The following is a 24512-nucleotide window of genomic DNA, read 5'->3' as shown; positions in this document are numbered from 1 at the left end:
TCTTCGAAAAATATAAAGCATAATGTGTTCTTATTATATACATTTCCTGAGACTTATACCTTATTGTCCTGTTACATTTTTTATGTTTCAAAAGTTATCCAAATTGTTCCTCATTTCTCAAAAATGCTTAGCTAATGCTTCTGTTGCTTGTTAAGAAACTAGACTGAAGATGAGCTGAGTGCTTGTTTACGGCTGTTATTGTGTGCTTAATGCTTTCTTCAGATATGCCTATCTTGCCCAGCAGCAGTCTTTCAGGAGAAACATAAAACATGTTGAAAATATGATGATTGATTTTAGGGAGATATCCTTTCTAGGGCCAAAGCTTCCATTGTGGAGGGAACCCCATTTATTTATTTTTTCTCTAGGAAGGCTGTTATGACTGATTAAGAAGAGGTAAGTTCTTATGAGCATTTTTCTCAGGGTTGATGATACAGATCAGGTAACAGCCCAATAACATTACTGATTAATTTAGATTTATACATACCTACTATATGAAAGAGAAAAGTCAGAAAATACTATATTTTAATAGAATAGAAACCTCGCTAATTATAAGACATATTTTTGTGTGGTTCATGGTAAGAAATAAGAAAAAATTCCACCAATTATAATTTTAAGATATTATAGATTATAAGTAGGCCCTGATTTCAGAGATTATTTAATGGAAGAAACTGTGTGGCTTAGAAGTAATGAAATATGGTCAGGATTATAGGTGTCTATTTTGCCTGAGGAATGAATAAGGATAGACCTTATTCATTCGTGAAGTTCCCACAACAGAGTCATATTTTGTGGCAAAGGAGCCTGAGATGCAAATATGTTTCTCTGCCAAATGATTCAAAACTAGGAAATAATGATCCTGGAATTTAAGTCCAGGTCTGTCTGATTCCTAACCCTATCATACCATGTTGGAATTTATTGTACATTGACCTATCAGGAAGTTTTACTCTTTTTCTGACTAGGATTAGGAGATTTTCTTAAAATACAACTGGCAACGTTCTACATCCTAGCTATACTTTCCTCCTTTTAAAACCTCAAGTTACATTTGACTTTCACAGAATAACTGACCCCAAAATTGGACTGGACCCAATACTTGCTCAGGTCCTTACCAGAAGACAGGAGGTGTTACACCCTCATTGGGAAGGAAGCCGCCTGCACCCCAGAGTTAGGAGGCGCGATGGCACAGCCAAGGTGGTGTGCAAACTGCTTTCCAGAGCACTGCTTTTTCAAGATGCCATTCTCCTTCTTATTTTGGACAAGTATATAAGTACAGAAACAATAGAGAATGTAACAAATGCCCCGTGCCCACCCGCCAGAAGGAACAGATGTGCATGTTTCATTGTTCTTACTTCAGAGAAAGTCCAAGTCCCCTTTGTTCCCCTTCCCAGTCCCTTTCCACTTCTTCCTTCCCCAGAGGTCACTGCTATCAGAAATTTATTGTGCACCTTTCAATTTGTGTCTTTGTCTTTCCTCATATAACACATCATAATAGTGTATTTTAAAAACACCCACAGAGATGGTGACATGCTGTATTTATCATCCTGTGACTTTCTTTTTTTCAGTTAACATTATGTTCCCAGAATGTAACCATGTGGATTTATAATAATCTAATTCATTCATTTCAACTTCTGCATAGTGTTCCCCAGTGTGAACAGGTCACAAAATCTGTTAATCCCTTGATCTTTGGACATCACATACAATGTTATAGTGAACCTTTTTACACACATCTCCTTGTGCACATATGGGACATTTCCTCCAGAAATATACAGCTAGAAATGCTATAGCTGGGTGATAGGCCACTCATATTTTCAATATACCAAATGTTTTCCATTGTTTGAACTAATTTATACTATCAGCCATGTGCAAAAATTTTCATTTCCCACACATGTTTGACGATACGAAGAATTGGTATTTTCAAATTTTGCCAATTGGATGGGTGGGAAATGGTAGCTCCGTTGTTTCCATTGATGGGTGATATTTTATTTTTGACATGTGTTAAAGCTTGTAGGAATGTGGACTGTGCCCACACACCACAGGTCTCAGCCTCCTAGGAGTTGCATCTACAATCCACTCTCTATCCTCACTTGAAGTGTCTCAAGGAGACAGGGGTGGTGGGTGGGCCAGGGTGCTGGCAGCGTGTGTGAGAGCTGTGTCATCCTCTGTGGCCAATGACTGCCTCTGTGCCCACATCCTGTTAGTCTGAAGGACTGCAGGGCCATAACAAATATTGACTCCAATTTTCTTAAGTGTAGACTTCTCTCTGTTTATTGGTTGGGCACATTTAAAGCCAGTCTTCTGGATAAACATGCAGTATAGAAAACACCTCCAGGCAACGACCTTTGGCAGAAAATGTTCTGCTCCCAGAGAGGAGCAACATCTCACCTTAAAAATTTATGCCAGAGACATGGTGGCAATAACCTGTTGACCAAGATTCTCTCTGGGCCTCTCTCCCTTATTCTTCAAGGTCACGTAAACATTAGGCATTGGGTGGCGTTGAGGAACCTGGGATTTGGAGTACAGGAGATAGCTGATCTCAGCTCCACCTCTTAACAAATAGATGATCTTGGGAGAGTTATCTCTAAACCACATCTGTAAAATGGTGAGCATAATAGCAACTACCCTATAGGATTACTAGGACTAGATAAGGTGATGCAGACACACAGGAAGTGCTCATTAGATATCAGCTATCTGTGTAACACACGTCTGATTTGTGTATGGCACTGCAGATCACGGTAAATGATGCAAGTACAACAAGACTCGCGCTGGTTTTCAGCTTCAGTTCCCTATGTAAGGTATTGTACCATTTGTATTGTTACTTCGTATAGACATTGCAAACAGGTGGTAGCCTGTGGGAACGTGTTTTATTTGGCTTATAAAATATTCATTTTTATTTTAATTTGATTCAACTTTTAAAAACTAGGAACTCTCAAGTAAATATCTTGACATTTTGCTTCTCTTAAAAAATTGAAGCTCCGGCCGGGCACAGTGGCTCACTGTAATCCCGGCACTTTGGGAGGCCAAGGCAGGTGGATCACAAGGTCAAGAGATCTCCTGGTCAACATGGAGAAACCCCGTCTCTACTAAAAATACAAAAATTAGCTGGGTGTGGGGGCGCACGCCTGTAGTCCCAGCTACTTGGGAGGCTGATACAAGAGAATTGTTTGACCCAGGGAGGCAGAGGTTGCAGTAAGCCGAGATTGCACCACTGCACTCCGGCCTGGTGACAGAGCAAGACTCCATTTCAAAAAAACAAAACAAAACAAAACAAAAAACTAAGCTCTGCAAACATTAGGCCAGTTGTCTATGTATTTAAAATAATCCCGGGAAGTCTGTTTAGGGGGCACGTTCTCTTCTACTTGTCGTACCCCCTGTACACACACTGGGACCCCTGCCTGGCCCTCATAGGAAGCTGAATTTGCAGCTCCTGCTTTTTGTGACTGCCAGTCCTCATGTTCCTTCATGAACATTAAGTATTAATAGCATTCCCTGAGCAGGTAGGTCCTTTTTTTAAATTTATTTTTATTTATTTTTATTTTTTTTTATTTTAGGCATGTGTCAGGGCCATTGGGAAAGATATTTTAAGAAGGAGGATTTCCTCAAACCCCTCAAATTACACCATGTAGACAGCTGTCTATCCCGCATGATCTGGCCAACTTCTTGGCATCCAGTTATCAGCTCTCAGGGGACACTAGAGGAAACAGGTCTGTTCCTCTTCTTTTTTTTTTAAAGAAGAAAAAAGAAAAGGAAGAAAGAGAGAAAGAAAAAAAAAGAATGAAGAGGAGGAAGAAAAAGGAAGAGAAAGAGGGAGAGAGAACGGGAGTGTTGCTTTATTGCCCAGGCTATAATGCAGTCTAAAAATGGGAATTGAAAACCTCTTTTATGACAATAATTGTGCTTAACAATGGAGACAGGAAGGAATAAGGGAAGAAAATAACAAACAAGCAGCCAACCAATATTTCATTTAAACCTATGAAATGCTATGCAATTATTGAGGAGTGATTTACTTCCAATTATGTAGTCACTTTTGGAATAGGTGTGATATGGTACTGATAAGAATGTGTGTTTTGTGTATTTAAAGTGGAGAGTTCTATAAATGTTTATTAAGTTTACTTGTTCCGGCTCTGAGTTCAAGTCCTGGATGTCCTTGTTAATTTTCTATCTTGTTGATCAGTCTAATACTGAAGTCATAAAGAACTTGTCTTATGTATCTGGGTGCTTCTGTATTGGGTGCGTGTATATTTAGGATCGTTAGCTCTTCTTGTTGCATTGATCCTTTTACCATTATGTAATGTCCTTCTTTGCCTCTTTTGATCTTTGTTGCTTTGAAGTCTACTTTATCAGAGGTGAGAATTGCAACTTCTGCTTTTTATTTATTTATTTATTTTTGCTCTCCGTTTGGTTGGTAAATCTTCCTCCGTCCCTTTGTTTTGAGTCTTTGTGTGTCGTTGCATGTGAGATGGGTCTGGATACAGCATACCGATGGGTTTTGGCTTTTTATCCAGGTAATATATATGAGTTTAATACTGCCATTTGATGCTAGCTGACTGTTTTGCCCATTAGTTGATGTAAGTTCTTCATTATGTTAATGCTGTTTACTTTTTGATGTATTTTTGGAATATTTTTGGAAAGGCTGATATTGGTTGTTCCTTTATATGTGTAGTGCTTCTTTCAGAAGCTCTTGTAAAGCAGACCTGGTGATGGTGAAATCTCTAAGTACTTGCTTGTTTGCAAAAGATTTTATTTTTCCTTCACTTGTGAAGCTTAGTTTGGCTGGATATGAAATTCTGGGTTGAAAGTTCTTTTCTTTAAGGATGTTGAATATTGGCCCCCACTCTTTTCTGGCTTGTAGGGTTTCTGCTGAGAGATCTGCTGTAAATCTGATAGGCTTCCCTTTGTGGGTAACCTGACCTTTCTCTCTGGCTGCTCTTAGTATTTTCTCCTTCATTTCAACCCTAATGAATCTGACTATTATGTTCCTTGGGGTTGGTCTTCTTGGGGAATATCTTTGTGGTGTTCTCTGTATTACCTGGAGTCGAATATTGTCCTGCCTTACTAGGTTGGGAAAGTTTTCCTGAATAATCTCCTGAAGAGTATTTTCCAACTTGGATTCATTCTCTTCATCACATTCAGGTACACCTATCAAACATAGATTAGGTCTTTTCACATAGTCCCATATTTCTTGGAGATTTTTCTCATTCCTTTTTATCCTTTTTTCTCTAATCTTGACTTCTCGTTTTATTTCATTAAGTTGGTCTTCGACCTCTGATATCCTTTCTTCTGCTTGATCAATTCGACTGTTAAAACTTGTGCATACTTCGCGAAGTTCTCGTGTTGTGTTTTTCAGCTCCATCAATTCACTTATATTCCTCTCTAAATTGTTTATTCTCATTAGGATTTCATCAAACCTTTTTTCAAAGTTCTTAGTTTCTTTGCATTGGGTTAGAACAAGTTCTTTCAATTCACAGAAGTTTCTTATCATCCACTTTCTGAAGCCTACTTCTGTTAATGGAACACACTCGTTCTCCATCAGGCCTTGTTCTGTTGCTGATGAGGAACTGTGATCCCCTGTAGAGGGAGAGGCATTCTGATTTTGGGTATTCTCAGCCTTTTTATGCTGGTTTCTTCCCATTATTTTAAATTTATCCACATGTCGTCTTTGTGATTACTGACTTTCTAATAAGGTCTCTGAGTGTACGTCCAACTTGTTGATTCCCAGCGCCAAAATCTGAGCAATCCACTGCACCGGCCAAAACAGCGGTGTTAAGATTGATGGTGCTTTTCTGCCCAGGAATCTCTGGTCTAGCTCCCTTCTTGAGTCCGTCCTTCAATCAGCTGAATAGGCGACTCTGTCTTCCTGGAGCTCCAAACAACATCGGCCAAAAGGGGACCCAGTCCCTCTCACTCTGCACCAAGAACTGCTGTGCTGAGGCTCCAGCAAAACCGCCTCGCCGGCCACAAGAGTCGTGCTGGCAACCCGTGGGCCTCCTCTGCTGGGAATCTCCTGGTCCATGAGCAACAAAAATTCATCTGAAAGTGTGGCATCCTCTCATTCTCTGCACTTTCACTGAGAGCTACAATCCAGAGTTGCTAGTGACCAGTCATCTTGGATCTCTCTCCTCGCAGGTAGGTCCTTACAATGTCCTTCTCCAGGGACAGAGGGCAAAAGAGGGAAGAATGCTAATATTTGGTGGCATCCAGCTCCAGTGCTAGACAACTGGGCTCTGCACATTACATACCCTGTGTTATTGAATCTTCACACTAGCTGTGAGACAAATACTCTCATTCCCATGTTAGAAATGGTGAAACAAGTTTGGTGAGTTGAGTAACTTGCCCAAGGTCACTACTACAAAGATGCAGAGCTGGTATTTGAGGCTGGCCCTTTAAAACTCCTAACCTATTTTTCGCTCATTATGTTGTACCAATGGATAGAAAATCAGCTTCTCAGATCTGAATGGCCATCCCAGCTGAGGCCCCATGTAAATGTTGCGGCAGTTGTTACTGGTTTTAGGTCTACTCCTGGGGAGAGAAGGGTGCACACGTGTGAGCCTCAGGGCATTATTTACCATGCTCTGGTCAGAGAGAGCCTCTCCTCCCCAGGTGATCATCTCCTTGCCCATCCCTGTGTTATTCCCCTAAGGACTGAGGGTCATTCCCAACAGAGGTGTGTGTTTGATTTTTTAGGGATGGCTTTAAGTGCACTTGTGCCCCCATATGTTTTGAGGTAGCATTCTGACCAAAAGAGCCAGGCCTCCTCATTACCTGTTTGACCGAGACTTCTCAGCACAGTTTTGGAAAGTCAGAGAAAATGTCAGAGAGTTCGAGCAAGCAGAAACAGGATGTGTTCCCTTCTGAAGGTAATTACAAGGCCAGGGTAGTAAATGGTAATGAGGTAGGTGAAGTCACACAGAAGAAACGTCTGATTGGCTGAAGAATGTTTCTTTTAGCTGGATAAATATTTTGCAGTAGTTACCTGGGTGAAAACCAACTTCCTGTAAAGGGTTGATTAAAAAAACAAAACAAAGACTCTCATGGGATGAATGTTCTCTACTGTGTAATTATTTCCCAACTAATGATACCAACTCAACCTTATGCAAAAGGAAGGCTCAAAACCAATTCTCACTGGTGAAGGATGGCTTCAAAGTGTATGTCTATTGCTCCATAGCTTCAAAGGTGAGAACCACTTGTTCCCTTTGTTCTTCAAACAGAATTCATAGCTATCAAAACCTCCTTAAATTTTTTTTAAAAAAAGCACCATTTAGTTTAATGCCCATTTGGTCGAAAGATCTGTGTATGCCTTAGAAGCCAGAAGACAGCACTGAGATCCTTGGTCAGTGAACTTAAGGTTTTTTTAAGGCTTTGTTTTCACCTACACGAATGAGATGATACTATAATATGCCAATTTCTACTTGGTATAATGAGGATCAAGGAAGATTATGATCAATTCAGGCAATAGACATTTATTGTCGATTACATGACAGGAACATGTAACAGATACTGGGCCCAAGGGATGAAAGGGTTCTTGAGCCTCAAACACTCCCAGTTTCCTGGAGGCAGAACCTTTAGGTGTGATCTGTTCCATACTAAAGGATGACCACCACTGGGGTAGAGTCTGTTCTGTGTGAGCCCAGGGGCGCCCAGGGAAGGCCATCATCCTGCTCTTGGATGGGCAGTGGACGAGAGGTGGCTCTGTGCTACGTCTTGAAGGTGCATGAGGGTCTACCAGAAACAGAAAGAGGGTGTCAGGGAGTGGGTGTGGACAGAGGGAAGAGCATGTGCAAGTGAAACAGCATGGGGAACCCCTGGCAGCACCTCCTGCTTACCACCCATTGTAGTTGTGGGGTTCAGTGGGCCCCAGGCAGTTGAAGCTGGGAGGCTGGTGTCCAGGGCAGGGCTGTGGGGTGAGGCACTTGGGCCTGCTGCTGGAGGTGAGGGGCTACCACCCAAGGAAGGGATGTTTGGACCCTTTTCACTGCACAGTGCTTTTTTATGCCATCCTAGACCTAGTGTAGGTGATTTCTCACAGCCTTCCACTTGCTCTTCCAATCACATTCCCTCACCTGGCCTTGGACTCATCCTTAGCCAGGATATCTTCCATGCAAGGCCTCATCAGCTTCATCTGCAGCTTGCTCCATACACATGTCCCTCTAACTCTATTCCTAGGAGAGGTTCCAGGCCCCTGTGAAGAAGCATCCCAGGATTCTCTCTGAGCATTACAGGACTCAGCTGGATCTCTCCCTGTCCTTCTGTATTTCCTTCCAATCCCACGCTCGCTGCCTTGACCTTGCCTCTTCAGCAGGGTCTAGAGGGGTCTCTGGTCTTATAAGGGAGAGAGAGTTAGAATTCCCCTATGACAACGTGCAGGAGCCCACTGGTATGTCTTTCTTTTTCTTCCTTCAGGGAAGATAAAGTATCTAGCCAGGTCCCTTTCTCACCTGGGCAATCTGGACTGCTCCAGAGCAAGAGTTCCAAAGAAGAAGCACAGCCCACTTGTCTAACCTAAGCATGAAAAACTTATTAATGGAGCTAACAAACTGGTGAATAAAATGTACTATGTCTGCCTAGAGTGCAAAATAGCAACAAAATTTAAAAATACGTGTTAAGCTGTTGTTTTTACTTGACTGATAATTGGCAAAATATTATAGACTACTGATTTTAATTATCATTGTACATGTTTAGGTCATCTTTTGATGAGCTAGCAATGTTTGCATAAATAATTAATAGAGGCTTAAGGCCGGATGTGGTGGCTCAGGCTTGTAATCCCAGCACTTTGGGAGGCTGAGGCTGGGTGAATCAAGATATCAGGAGTTTGAGACCAGCCTGGCCAATATGGTGAAACCCTGTCTCTACTAAAAATATAAAAATTAGCCGGACGTGGTGGTGGGCACCCTTAATCCCAGCTTCTCCTACCCTTAAGGCAGGAGAATCACTTGAACCCGGGAGGCGGAGGTTGCAGTGAGCCAAGACCATGCCACTGCACTCTAGCCTGGGTGACAGAGCAAGACTCTGTCTCCAAAAATAAATAAATGAATGAATAGAGGCTTAACTAATGATTCTTATGTAATTGGTACATACATTTAATTTTTCTCATCTTATTTTAGCTTGGTCACTGTTTTATTCTAATCAAGATTTTTATATCATTTATGCTCACTTCATAATAATGATATAAAAGATTGAAAATACATTGCAATTGTTAAAAGATAACAAAATCTTACAAATACATTTTTATTTAAAAAGTGAATTTAAATATGAAACATTAGAATTATATACATTTTAAGACAGTTATTTTTCTCTTAAAATAGTCAAAATTACCTTTTACAATTAAAAGGCAAGTTACCAACAATAGTTAATGAATACTAAACTTTTAGATCAAAATGATTTAAGTAGAGCTGAGTTTTAAATTTAGTTTTGCAAATATTGAAATCCTATTAAATATTTCATAAAAGTAAATCTGTCTGTATTTCTAGCATTATTTATCTAGTTGCCAACATAAAGAATCACTATCATGTTTTATGCAATCATATGTGTATTTATAAATATACAAATTTAATATACAAATTTGTTTAATATTGTAAAACGTTTTCCTGTCATGTCACAAATGCTCCACTGATTTACAAGTGCATTCATTCCTCAGTAATTGCAGAGATTGGTCCCAGTACCATGATAGATACCAAAATTAGTGGATGCTCAAGTTCCTGATATAAAATGATAACTAAAATGATAGAGTGTTTGCGTCTAACCTAGGTACATCCTCTCATATACCTTAAATCATCTCTAGATTATTTGTAATACCTAATACAATATAAATGCTATGTAAACAGTTGTTATACTATATTATTTTTATTTTTTGATTTGTATTTTTTTTTACTGTTGTATTGTTATTTTTAATTTTTTTCCTACTTTCTATCCATGGTCTGTTGAATACATGCTATGGGATCCATGGATACTGACTCTACCTCCAGAACCACACACTTGAGCACAAATAGGTCACTCAGCACTACTGTGAACCTATATTTAAGTTTTTAGAGTCTGTATCATCCATGCTATCTGAAAGGAAGATCACTCAAAAATTCCCAGGACTTTAAAGTAATATCTACTTCCGACCTTGGCTGTGGCCCAACCCATAAGCCCTCATGGCATTTGGATGCAGTTCTGTTTTAGTTCAAGGACAAAAGTGCAAGAAAGGTGGACAAGTGATTCTGTGGAGCCTGAGCAGTGTTACCTATGTGAATGTTTTAGTTATAAAATATAATGTTTAGGGTTACAAGCTATGCTGTGCCACTGATGAACACCAGATCTGCATGACAAATACCAGAGTGTCCTATAATTTTTGTTTTTTACTACATTTATTATTTGCTTAAGTGCATTTATATTGTGTTAGGTCCTCTAAAGCATGGGACAAATAAAATACAGGATATGCAGTTAAATTTGAATTTTAGATCAATGATGAAAATTTTAAAATATAAGTATATCCCAAATAATGCATGGGACATACTTATATTAAAAAATTGTTCATTATCTGAAATTCCGAATTAACTGGGGATTATTAGCTGTGGTTTATTTGCTAAGTCTGGCAAACTTAGGAGCAACGAACACACTTTCTTTTGCCCAGACCTAGAGAAAGCACCAATAGTCCCAGCTACTCAGGAGGCTGGGGTGAAATGATTGCTTGAGCACAGGAGTTTGAGGCTAGCCTGGGTGACATAATGAGACCATCCTTCCTGAAAAAAATGAAAAAAAAAAAAGGCTTTAATCATGGCTTGATGATTAAAGAAATAGTTGGGAGAGAAGAGCCCATTTCCTAGTTTCCTATAGACATTACTACATTCCTGGTAAGAAACTAACCTTCCAGACTCTACCTACTTCTTTTTTTTTTTTTGAGACAGAGTCTCACTCTGTCACCCAGGCTGGAGTGCAGTGGCATGATCTCAGCTCACTGCAACCTCCACCTCCCAGATTCAAGTGGTTCTCGTGCCTCTGCCTCCCAAGTAGCGGGATTACAGGCGCCTACCACCACACCCAGCTAATTTTTGTATTTTTAGTAGAGAAGGGGCTTTGCTATATTGGCCAGCCTGGTCTCAAATTCCTGACCTCAGGTATCTGCCAGCCTTGACCTCCCAAAGTGCTGGGATTACAGGTGTGAGCCACCATGCCCAGCTTACTGTACCTACTTCTGGTGATAGGTAGAAATAATGCACACTTTTGTGTGTATTACTTAGCACACAAAAAACAGAAAGGCAGGTCCCTGAATTCTGGAAACCCTCACCAAGACTCCTGTGAGAGGAATGTTGAATTTTCCTTCTACCCATCACCAGAAGTAGGTAGAGTCTGGGAGGTTAGTTTCTTACCAGGAATGTCTGTAGGAAACTGGGAAATGGGCTTTCTTTCCCAAATATTTTTTTAATCATTAAGCCATGGAGTGTCATTGGTTCATTCTGCCATGTAGCTTGAATAGTTGCTAACTCTTTATTTATTTATTCATTCATTCATAAAATATTTATTAAGCCTTTTTATGTACCTGGCACACTTATACTACACCTACTAGTCATAACAACTCCATGGAGTCCATATTATTATTTCCATTTTACAGATGTAGAAATGAAGCTCAATGAGGTCACATAATTTGCATAAGATCACCCACTTGGTAAGTGAGAATTTAAACCTATGTTGTTTTGACTTCCAACTTCTAGTAAAAATGTAGGCTGGGATTTGGAAGGAGGGGAGAGCTAATGTTTCCTTAGTGCCCCAGGCACAACCTGATATACTTTAAACTATTGACAACCTTTCTTCAAATTAGATTAAATTCTGACCTCTCAGAAAAACAAAAATGGAAGAAATACAAAATTGTTTCCATCAGATAAAACTATAGTGCTCAAACAAGGGGAAGAAGAACTAGTTCTTTCTAAAACTAACATGGAAATGCAAAGGAGCTAAAATTGCCAAAATAATTTTGGAAAAAGAAGAACAAAGTGGGAGGACTTACGCTATCTGATTTCAAAACTTATTTTAAAGCCACAGTAATCAGATAAATGTGGTATTTGCAAAAGGGTAGACATGTAGGTCAATGGTGGAGACTAGAGTCTAGAAATAAATCCTCACATTTGTGGTTAATTGAATTTTGAAAAGGGTGCAAAGGGCAAAAGGATAGCCTTTTTAACCATGGGGGAAAGAAGAAAGTTTTCAAAAATGGTGCTAGAACAATTGGATGTCTGTATACACAAACAAACAATAGCAACAATAGTAAACTGTTTAGAGTTTACCTCACACTGTATATAAAATATAACTCAAAATATACCATATATCTGTATGTAATAACAGAAACTATGAAACTACTAAACAAAATCAGTAGAAAAATCTTTGTGAACTCAGGTTAGGCAAAAGTTCTTAAGATGTGAGTTGCATAAAAGAAAAAATAGATGTTACCCTTTATCAAAATTATGCACTTCTGCTCTTTGAATGACATTGTTAGGAACGTGGAAAGACAAGCCACAGACTGGGAGAAAAGATTTGCAAATCATTTATCTGTGATAAAGGACTTGTATCTAGAATATATAAAGAATGCTATGCCTCAATAATATGACAATCCAATAATGGGCAAAATGCGTAAACAACTTAAACAATTCGCAAAGAAGATACATGAATGGAAAAACAAAAACACATGAATAGATGCTTGTCATTAATCATTAGGGAAATGCACACAAAGCTAGAATGAGACACAAGTACATATCCACTAGAACATATATAATCAGAAAGATGGACAATTGCAAGCGTTGGAGAGAATATGGAGACACTGGAGCTCTCACACACTGTTGGTAAGAATGTGAAAATGATAGTTTCTTTGGAAAGCAGTTTTGTAGTTTTAAAAAACTTAAACGTAAATTTACTGTACAACCCAGCAATCCTACTTCTAGGAATCTAGTAAAAAGACATGAAAATACATAGCCACACAAAGATTTGTATATAAATGCTCATAGCAGCATTATTCAGTAATAACCCTAAAGTGTCAACTGATGACAAACAAAATATGGTATATTCATACTGTGGAATACCACTCAGCCAGGAAAAGGAATGAAGTATTAAAACATGCAAAAACGTAGATGAAATTCAGAAACATTATACAAAGTGAAAGAAGTCAGATACAAAAGACTACATGTTATATGATTCAATTTACATGAAATTTCTAGAAAAGGCAAACCTGTAGCTTGAGGCTGAAACTGTTGTGAGGATTAACTGCAAACAGATATGAGGAAATTTTCTGGGGTATCAGAAATGTGCTCAACCAGGGTAGGAGTGATGTTTATACAGATGGCTAAGTTTACTAAAATTAATCAAACTTCACACCTGAAATACGTGAATTTTATGGTATCTAAATTGTACCTCAACAAAGCACTTATAAAATGCATTGCATTTAATCAGCCGTCTTATTCTGTCTGATATGGCTTTTCCTCCAGTACTTAACATGTCAGGGACTTACAACATTTTAGATTTGTAGTCATGTAGGAACACATTTGCAAGTGGGTTTGTCTAATTGTTATTGCCTTTCAATTGCTTCCCTTAGGAATGTTCTGAACTATTGAAGGAAAAGGATGTACATAGATATTGCAGAGTTCTGCAAAAGATGATTTCTTAAGAGACACATTTGGATAATTGGAGAAGAAATCACTCAAGTAAGTAACTAAACTCTTCAATTTTCATATATTTATAATGGAAAAGAGTGCTATTAGGTTCACATTTGCCAAGAATGGAGTCATTGCCTTTTGCACTTATAGAGTCTATTGACACAGTAGAGAAGGCTGTTCTTTGCACTTCTGATTCAGGGGGTGAAGACCTGTTTCCCACCGACTGTTAGAGAAGAAACTCATCCAAAAGGAAATTCAATGTCCATGCTCCAGGAAGATTAAGAAAAAACTAGTAGGTTCTTGGACAATAACAACAGTAATAAGATATCACTTATTGCTGAGGTGGTACTTCTGTCTGGATTCTGGCCCCATCGTTTTTGTTCTAGAGAATAACAGAGGTGTCCCTCAACCACCTTTCTTTGTAGCCCTCCCTCTGAGGGCAAAATAATGACCCCAACAAACAAATTTAATACTGTCACTTCTCTGCTTAAACCTTTCAGACAACCCTATTCAGTAATCTATTGCAATTTCCTCAAACTTTGGTAAGAAAAAATCCATATTTTTGCCTTACCCCAGTGCCATTTAGACCTTTGCTACTTAAAGTGTGGTCTTGGAACACCCGCATGGGCAGCATTGGGAGCTGACTAGAAATGCAGAATCTCAGGCTCCACCCCTGACTCCCTCTATCAGAATCTTCATTTAAACAAGATACCCAGACGATGTGTATGCATATTAAAGTTTGAAGGACACCGTCCTACGCTTTCTAGATATTTTTCTTTAAATTGGCATTCTTCTAAAAGCGCAAACAAATCTATCTTTAAGGAACTATATCGCTAATATAAGTGGAAAGCCAGTACCATTTTCTATAAATACCATGTTTTCTGTAAAAGTAAATACAATAAAAATAAGATTCCAGGAAAAATTATGAAATGGGCAAAAAACCAAAAACAGTTACTGGGTATCTTGTCTATTGCACCTTTCTGGGTTATTTGTTCTTCTTATTGTCCTTGAGCTATTTATAAACTGTAAATTATAGAAAACTTATGTGTAAATACACTTACATAACACACATCTTACCAATAGGAGGGCCAATGAGTTTTAGCTGATGGAATGGAATTGCTTACTGCCCTGTTGGTATCAACCAGTTTTGCCTCTATTGGTAAATTCATCTCAGCATTCCTTAACTGCCTCTTTATGTGTGTGTTACTTGAATTCTCCTTTGAACCGGTTGTAACATTTTATTGGTTCACTCATTAATTAATAAGTCAAATAAAATAATTAACACATGTTCATTTTATATTCATATGAAAGTCATGATTTTATCTTTTAAAAATTATCCTTTGACAAACATAATTTCCAACTCTAGCTAGATACTGATGCCTTCCAACAATTCTAAGCCTGAGGCCAATCTCTGTCTGGTAAAAATGGAGATGAGCACATTTTTCGTAGGTACTTATTCATTCAGCAAATACTGTTTTGAACATCTGCTGTGTGCTGAACATTGTTCACTTTAACAGCTGGGGATTATTCAGGTGTGAACAAAATGTCAAAAATTCCTGGCCTTAATGAGCGTATATTCTGGTAGGGATAGATAGATATTAAACAAAATAAAATTGAAAATTATATAGTATACTAATTGATGATAAATCCTATTGGGAAAAATAAATCTAGAATGGGGTTATAAAGGGGATTCAGTTTTATGTAACTGGTGTCAGGGAGGGCATCCCTGGGAAGATGACATGTGAACTAAGACTTGAAGAAAATAGGGGAGTGAGCCACAGGTGTCTTGGGAAGAGTGTTCCAGACAGAGAGAATGGAAAGTGCAAAGGTCCTGAGGAAGGAATGTGCTTGTTGGGTTCAAAGACCAGGAAGGAGGCTAATGTGGCTTCAGCAGAGTACATGAGGGAAAGAGACAAAATGAGCTCAGAGATGTCGCTGGAAGTCAAGTTGTTGCAAGGCCTTGTAGGTTATTGAAAAAACTCGTGTTTTTATTTCAAGTGAGTTGAGGAGCACGTATTAGGGCTCTGCAAAGAAACAAAACCAATAGGATATATATAAAAATAAGGATTGGTGCTCATGATTATGGAAGCCAAGAAGTCTCACAATCTTCTCCTTGCAAGCTGGAGAAGCAGAAAAGGCAGAGGTGTAACTCAGTCTGAGTCTGAAGGACTGAGAACCAGGGGAGATGGTGTCTCTCTCAGTCAAGTTGGAAGTCCTGAGATCTGGGGGCAGGAGACTGCTGGTGTCAGTCCTGGAGTCTGAAGGCCCAGGAATCAGGAGCACCAATGTCCAAGGACAGAGAAGGTGCATGTCCCAGCTTAGGAAGACAGAGCAAATTTGCCCTTCCTCCTGCTTTTTGTTCTCTCTTGGCTTTTGACAGAGTGGATGAGGTTCACCCACATTCGTAGGGCAAATCTTCTTTACTCAGTGCATCAAGCAGATGCTAATCTCTGCCAGAAACACCTTCACAGACACACCCAGGCATAATGTTTCACTGGCTATCTGGGCATCCCTTAACCCAGAAAAAATTAAGCATCACAGAACATCACAGAACTGAGAACTTCCTTCTTGATTAAATTAGAATTTTTAAAGAAAAACTTTAAGAGAATAATGTTTTTTCACTAAATGACTAGACATTAGTTTGCTCTATTGGAGAACTACCCAAAGTCCCCCTGTGTATGCACACTGGTCCTCAGCCACTCTGGGAAACATTAGTTCATAGGAAGCAGCTCAAGCTTTTTAGCATGGCCTCTGCTGCTCTTCAGCCTCAATGTTTTTAAATATTAAAACTTGCATTGTATACAGATGCACTCCAGCCATACCAGATTGCTCATCATCACGCTCTTTCATTCAGCTCAAAAGTCACCTCCACTGTGAATATTTATTTGACTTCATCAAGCTCCCTCCTCTTTACTCTCAAAGAACTTACTGTATACTTGTATTAGTCAAGGTAGCTGGGTAACAAACATGCCTTAAGTCTTATAATTTTAGAACAACAAAGATGTTTCCTTGTTGATGCAAAATTTGCTATGGGTTTGAGGGTCCCTCCTGAGTAGCTGATCTTCATATTGGCTCAGTATTGCACCTTAGTTTAAACTCATGTTTCCACAATCACCAGGATAGCATATGAAGACTCTGTGGCATCTCACACTGGCAATTAAACACTCCTGCCTCTATAATTTTCTCTAATATTTATTGACCAAGGCAACTTGTCTCTGTCTGGAAGAGGAACTGGCATGTGGGTAGACGGCTCTCATGTTACTATAGTGCCGTTTAGGAGTGCTTGCTATGCTTGCTGTAGTGATTTGTTTATATGTGTGTCTCCCCACCTGCATCAAACTGTGAGGGTCTCTAGAGAAGATACTACCACTTTTTTTTTTATTTAACTTTTTTTTGTATTGTATTTTAGGTTTGGGGGTACATGTGGAGAACATGCAAAATTGTTGCATAGGTGCACACGTGGCAGTGTGATTTGCTGCCTTCCTCCCCTTCACCTATATCGATACTACCACTTTTTATTTTGATCTATCTTGGCGCAGTACTGCACTGTGCCTGGAACTTAGTAGGTGTGGTATAAATGTTTATGAAACCAACAAACAATCACCATGGAAAGCACAAATGTGGGGCTCAGAGAAGCCGTGTGTTCTGTATTTTTGTATTTTACTTTTGTTCTGGTAAGAAGCAGCCAAAATTTGGAGGTTTCCATTTGTTATCCCATAAGTATTAGGTTGATCTCTCTATTTTTCATAACTTGGCCAGTTCAAATCATGAGGGACATTTGTCTCAACTTGGCCAAGTTAAATCATGTGGATTAAGGTTTTTAAAAAATTACAGAAGATCGTTGGTTTCTCACTGTTGTTGGAATATTTGTAACAGTATGATTTCTGCTCATACCCACTCTCCAGGGAGCTTAGTGTGGTTACAGGCATTACCTAATGCAGTCAGGGCTGGGAGTGGGGAAGGGAGGTATAATAACCTCTATTGTCTAGGATGAAAACTCAGTAAGGGTCAGTTCTTTGCACAAGCACACCCAGGAGCCCAGCAGGGCTTGATTTCCTGACAGGTTCATACCTCTCTCCATCCCCTCTGGTTCTATCTTAACTTTTCAAATCCAAAAAGTGAGTATTTTCATTGGCTTCTTTTAAGGTGAACATTTTTTTTTCCCAGTGTCCTTTTGATGTTCTAAACAATTTGGGCTCAAATAATTATAATAACTAAATAATTATAATGACAAATCAACCAAAATAGCAAACAATATTGCTCAAAAGCCAGGTTAGTCCTCAGGTTGGGCTGGACAAGCTCAGAGCATGAAATTAAATGACTCTGTGAGACCCAGTTGATTCTGAGATTTCATGATTCCACACTTGAGGATATCTCCAAAGGAAATCTATACTGGAATCTGTTTTTTCCCCCCTAGATTGGATATATCTGTCTGTCTCAGGATGTTTACCCCAGGATACTAAATGATCTTGGGGAGACAGTCAACCACCCTGGTTTCCTTTTTTGGGAAAAAGTGGGTCAGAAGTTAAAAAATAAAATCATCATATAAAGTTACAAGTCATTCGGCTTATTAGATGTGTTTTCCTTCCACTTTCTTTGTTGGTTCATTCATTCATTCATTTCTTCATTTCTTCATTAAGCATTTACTGAGTACCTACTCTGTGCTGGACACTGAACTGACTGCAGGACACGAACAGGTAGCTGGTCTCTTTGAGATTTTACCATCCTGTGCTAATAAGGCCTGTGGATAATTACAATCCAAGGTGGTGAGTGCAAAATGTTCACAGAATATTTTAAGAGCCCTGAGGGGTCACTTCATTCAGCCTTGGTGTGGTCAGGGAAGGAGTCAAGGAAGGCTTCCTGGGAAATACTCATCTAGGAAAAGAAGCGCATGAGTGAAGGGGAATAGGGTAGGATTGACTGATGAATTTAAATGGAGACAGATGAGCCTGACAGAGCATTTTCCTCCACTCTTTGTGGAGGACCCTTGTGATGACATCAAGCCCACTGGGATAAGCCAGGATCCTTTCCCTATTTAAAGCTAGGACTTTAAGCAACCTTAATTCCATCTGCAACTTTCATTTCCCTTTCCATGTATATGAGTTGTCTAGGACTATCATCACAAAATGCCAGATGCTTGGGTGCAGGTACAGAGTTCAGAGTAAGTGAGGAAGTGGGTTTTTTCCAGGGTTTGGTTTTTCCATGTGAGTGTAAGGAAAGAGGAGCAAAGCTGAGGAGAGTACATGTAAGAGATGATTGTAGTTTTGGCCAGTGACCGCTCAAGTGGGGAGAGGGTGCACAAGAGGAAGTGTAGCTGACGGACTTTGGAGTCTGGATATTGGAGCCAAGAGAGTGGATGGAAATATCAGTGAAGTGGAGATTGGAGAGTGTGATCTTGCAAGTGAGACCATGGATGGGTTACAATTAGAGGCAGTGACTGGATCCTGGGAGTGGGGTCTGAGGTAGGGGTGGTAGGGCCTGGGAGGAGAGAAACTCAGGGACCTGAAAGCACTGAAGTTATTGGATGGATTGTCAACTCTATGTAGATGTTAAAATCTCCAGGGTTTATGAACAAAGTGGTATTCATTTCCTATGACTGCTTTAACAAATTATCACAAACTTAGCAGGTTAGATGATGCAAATGCATGATCTTTCTCCTCTGTAGGATAGAGGACCAGTGTGAGTCTCACTGGGTTGAAATCTAGGTGTTGGCAGGATTGGGCTCCTTTCTGGAGGCCTTAGGAGACTCTAGGGGAGAATCTGTTTCCTTGCCCTTTCCAGTTATCAGAGGGCACCTACATCCCTTGGCTGGTGGTCCCTTCCTCCCTTTTCATGGCCAGTGCCAGCTGCTCAGCCTTCTCTTTGTATCACTCTGACCTCTCTGCCTCTCCACCCAACTTTGAAGGACCTTTGTGATGACATGAAGCCCACTGGGATAAGCCAGGATCCTTTCCCTATTTAAACCCAGGACTTTAGCAACCTTAATTCCATCTACAACTTTCATTTCCCTTTCCATGTATATGAGTTTTCTAGGACTATCATCACAAAATGCCACAGACTGGGTAACTTAAACAACAGAAATTCATTTTCCCACCGTTCTGGAGGCTGGAAGTTCAAGATCAAGGTGTTGTCAGGTTTCATTTCTTCGGAGGCCTCTCTCCTTGGCTTGCAGATGGCCGCCTTCTCACTGTGTCCTCACAAGCCCTTTCCCTGGACGTGCACATCCCGGTTTCTCTTGTGTCCAAATTTCCTGTTCTAAAGACTCCAATCAGATTGGATTCATGGCTCCATTTTAACATAATCACCTCTTTAAGGGCCCTATCTCCAAATACATTCCCATTTGAGGTACTGGGAGTTTAGGACCTCTACATAGGAATTTTGGTGGGAGGACGCAGTTTGGCCAATAGCACCAATGTAATATATTTACAGGTTCCAGGGATTAGGATGTGGGCATTTTGGGGAGACATTTTTCTGTCTATCACATGAGTAATGTTGAAGAGTTTAACAATCATCTGAGTGCTAAAATCTTCAAGGAGTTATGGCCTGGCAACGTGTGTGCACCCGATTGCAATGGGGAAGTTCTGGACTGACACTATGCACGTTAGAATCACTGGAGGTTTCTGCAGAGAGGCTGGAGGAGGCAAAGAGGAGGCTGGCCCTGGGGTGACTAGGGGATATATGGGATAAAGGGCTACTCCTTCAGATGACTGAGGAGAAGATGACTGAGGAGAATCCGTCCTAGGGCATCTAGGGCGGAGCTAGGTGTAGCTAGGGCAAGAAGGTGACAAGGACTCACAGAGCAGAGTTTTGGTTTCAGTTTCAGACCGTGAGATCAGAGGCACAGGGGAAGGGCTTGGTAGATTAGGAAGAGGGTGAGATTGGATGAGCCTAAGGACAGACAGAGCTGGAAAGAGGATGGGGTTGGCCTGGGCTGGGAGCTTGAGTTTCTCACAGCAACTGATGTAAGCAGAGACGCAAGGCATCTTAATTGCCACCCACGGCCCTCCTTGGTCCCACCTCCTTCAAAAAGCTTTTCTTAAGCTTGCACTGATCTCATTTCTCTCATGCTTTCTTCTCTGAAGCTATCATTTGGTTTTATACTTGATGTTTCTTTGTCTATATAGTCAATCATATACTTTGTCTGTACAATTAGATTGCAGCTTCTTCTAGGAGAGGGGCCATATCGATACCCCCGGTAATACCAAGAACAGTCCTGGGCATGTAGTTCAGATGCTCAGTAAATAACTGATTCACTTCTCTATGCAATTTTTTAAAAATGATAACAGGTAGGATACCTCCACTACCCCCACACCACCATTTCCTCATTACAATAACCAAATTTTCAATGATTTAAAGTGTAGTTTACAGATCCAAAATGATGGCTGGGCTTACTGAGCACTTTCTTTGTGCGGTGCTGTGCTGCAAGAAGCACCTCATTCCATTTAATCCTCCCCGCAACCTGATGAAGGAGATATGTTTACTCTTCTCATTTTACAGGTGAGGAAACTAAGGTCTGGACAGGCTAAGCAACTTTTCCTCAGGCTACATGGCTGGCAAATGGTGGAGCCAAATCTCAAACTCAGCTCTATATAAATCAAAGTCCATTCCTTCTATATTTTGATAGGCAGCCTCCCGTTGGTCAGTCTTTCTTTTCTGGTGTGAAACAGCAAATGATAATGTTTATCATTTACTTGCACAAGATGGCCACTTTTAGACTTTGTTGTAAAACTTTATTTTTGTGGTGCAAAAGTTAAACCTCCAGAGTTCTGGTTCTTGCTCTGATTTCAGTGTCAGTCTGAGGCCAAGGATGCTTCTGAATGTGTGCAAATGAAGTCTAGAGTAGATCTCTGAAAAGAACTGATGGGAACTCCAGCATCCTTTGTCATCTGCTCTGCAGAAATCAGTTTCCTGTGGTTTGTGAAGATGTCAAGGAGGCTAAGTGATGCTTCTACCTGGGACAGTGAACTTTGGGGCAAGTGCCTGCTCCATGAGTCTTTCTAACAGAAGGAAGAATATGCTATGTTTTCTAAGCACTTTACTAAAATTGTATTTTAGTAAACCTCTGTTTTAAAAAAGAAAAAAGAGCAAAATATTTGTCAACTTGCTTTTCATGTCAGAGGGCAGATGAATTTGGGAGCAGAAATTCTGTCAAGGTCTGGAGTATTTTCTGCCTCTGTTGTCTTTCTCTACATTTTCCATTTCTCTGTGTGTATCTAGAGAAATTACAGCTCAATGGTATTGGCCCTGATTGACCCAGTGTGGTGGGATAGAGGAATGTTCTAAATCATTCCAGGAAACGGGCTCAGTCCTCTCTTGACAGAATTCAAGTCACATATGTGCAGCCAGACCCACTCTACTCCGTAAACAGGGCTTTCTAAATTCCTAAGATCTCCAGAGAAGAAAATGACACAACAGCTTTTGGAAATGAACTTCAGCATCTCACAGCCCTGTGAACACAGTCAGTTTTATTAACTAACTGAAATTTTAGCTTGCGAGAAAGGGCGTCTTCAGACCTTTTCCCCTTTTATACGGCCTGGGTTGCTCTCTCTAATGTTCATCTTCTCGTAGAATTATCTCCCAGGAGTGACAACCCAAACATCATCGCCAGAGGCCATTTGTGTACACACACAGATACGTGGGCTGACTCTCTGGGAGCCTCTTGGTGACTGGGTCCATGGCTGCAATGGAACACTGTGGCCGTCTCCTTAGGACTACTAGTGAATGGTCAGGCACTGATCTGATTTTGATTGGCAGCAGGTGGGCATGTTGGCGCTCTTGGGCTCTGGATATTCTATAGCAAGTGGTTGTGGGCTCCACTAGTGGTTCTCCAGCATGGGTGTGTTGGAAAGAATGCAATGCTCAGACCCTTTGAAATGGGATAAAACCTGGGCCTTTGTATTTTATGAATTCCCCAGGAGATTCTGATGCATACCATTGTTTGCGAATCATGGTTCTAAATACAACACTAATTATTATAAATGTTTTAACTTTGTTGGCCTGCTAGCTAGATGTTGTACTTATACATGAAAGTATATATATATTTTAGTGACAGGGTCTAGCTCTATGGCCCAGGCAGGAGTGCTGTGGCATGATCATATCTCACTGAAACCTTGAACTCCTGAGCTCAAGGGATCTTCTCTCCTCAGCCTCCTTCGTAGTTGGGACTACAGGTGCATACCACCAGCTATATTTATTGAGGGTGACCTTTTACAAGATCATTTCTTATTACGTCTCTAAGGGAAGAGATAGCAGGTACCAAAGGTGCTATCTTCTTACAAGGCAATCAGAAGAAAACCTGAATCATTGATAAGGACAGTTACTAAGCAACCACATGCCGGCTAGGCTAGCAGGATCAAAGTACCTCACACGTGAAAACGCTTAGCCTGGGAATCCAAAGCTCTATTCTCCATTTAAAGAATTGTCATTTACTTTATTTTGCTTCTTTGATTATTCCTGGTAAACAGGCCTTGAGACACATCGTTGTTGAATACTTACATTCTAAATTGTATTTCAAATGAAAGCTAAATAATTTATGCAGAAGGTGCAAACAGAAGACTTAAGTAAATAGTTCTTGATGAAGGGTAATTGGGTAAACTAATTTGCACTTGTATGTGAAGTTTTGCTAAAGGAACATTTTCTTGAAGAAATGGGTAACAATATTGTTCATGAAGATAACGGAATCTTGCAAAAGAGCATCTTGAGTCAGTAGATGCCCAAACAGCAGATCCTTGCCCAAGGTCCCCTTATCCACGCTATGGGGGCTGAATGGCCATCAGCCCTGCTGGGATCTGAACATTTAAACTTTGGTTTTGCAGTGTAGAGGGGTTTCCATGCTGCTACTTGCTCCTAAACATCCTCACCACCCCACCCTTATTCTCAATGGCAGGACACAGCAAGCTGCATGTGGAAATTTAGAAAAACAAGAAGAGAAAAAAAAAAATCAAAACCAAGAGGAAAACTGCCACCAAACACTTCAAGAAGCTTATTCTTCTGTTGGAAAATTTTTATAGGGACCCAATAACTGCTGATGTCTTTATAAATGAAGTGTGCATTTTTAAAAAAGTCCTAAGCTTAGAGTCCGCAAAGAAAGCAACGTCCTCAAAGGTGAGTGGTTCATGCCCATATCCTGTTAGCTCCTGAAGGACACACAATGAGTCTTCACAAGACTCATTTTCAAGCCCAACTGTTCAAGCCAGGACTGATGGTCCCCCTTCCACCGAGGACACAGTGGACCTATGTTTACCAGGCTGCATTTTCCAAATTCAGATTTAAAATCTGGGTAAATATTTGTTTGTGGAAGCAACTACCCAGAATATTTGAAGCCAGAATGGTTGTTAAAAACTGCAGATGTGTAAATATTTCACCTAACTTTGTTCCTGGAGATCAGTGGCCACATTTTCAACTCTAAGGCAAGTAAGTAGATGATGGCTCTGGACAGCTTCCTCTCCAAACTGGTTCCACCTGGTGAGGCCTTTGAGGCTTATTTGAAGTTGTACTTGCTTGTACTGTGCTCAGATTCTAATTCTGTAAAGAGAATGTGAAAGGGTACCTCCTCTTTTCCCTAGGCACTCCCCCTATTTCTTTCCTTTGGGAAGAGAATATATTTTCTAGATTCAAAATATATAAATGTCATCTTTGTTCTAGATGGTTGTGAATACTGGACTGGAAAATCCTTTGTTCTTCTTTGCTTCTGCTTTTTGCCCTTTTGTGGTCAACTTTGTATGGTCAACTCAGCAGAGCCATGCACTTGGACCAGGGTGCCTCAGCTGTTGGGGCTGCTGGGGGCGAGGGGTGGAATGAGCAGTTAGGAGCACACAGGCCACTGGGCAGTGTGTGTGTCAGGTTGTCATATGGCCTGCCTGTGTGCTATTTGGGTCCTAATCTAATATTCCAGTCTTCTGC

At 40.2% G+C, this 24512-nt stretch overlaps 1 long non-coding RNA gene across 1 annotated transcript; it reads left to right on the top strand.

Annotated features, from left to right (window-relative positions):
- Window positions 1–11577: 11577 nt before the first annotated feature.
- On the top strand, window positions 11578–24171 carry LOC105726372 (uncharacterized). Its single transcript, XR_001109519.2, has 3 exons — window positions 11578–11635; window positions 13550–13658; window positions 23497–24171. It is a non-coding gene; the product is annotated as an uncharacterized LOC105726372 (long non-coding RNA).
- Window positions 24172–24512: the final 341 nt, after the last annotated feature.

This window comes from Aotus nancymaae, unplaced genomic scaffold, assembly GCF_030222135.1.
Source record: "Aotus nancymaae isolate 86718 unplaced genomic scaffold, 86718_ANA_hifiasm-v0.15.2.pri h1tg000009l, whole genome shotgun sequence".
Taxonomy (NCBI): Eukaryota; Metazoa; Chordata; class Mammalia; order Primates; family Aotidae; genus Aotus; species Aotus nancymaae.
The sequence above is the reverse complement of the archived record's forward strand: the minus strand, read 5'-3'. Positions and strand labels throughout refer to the sequence as shown.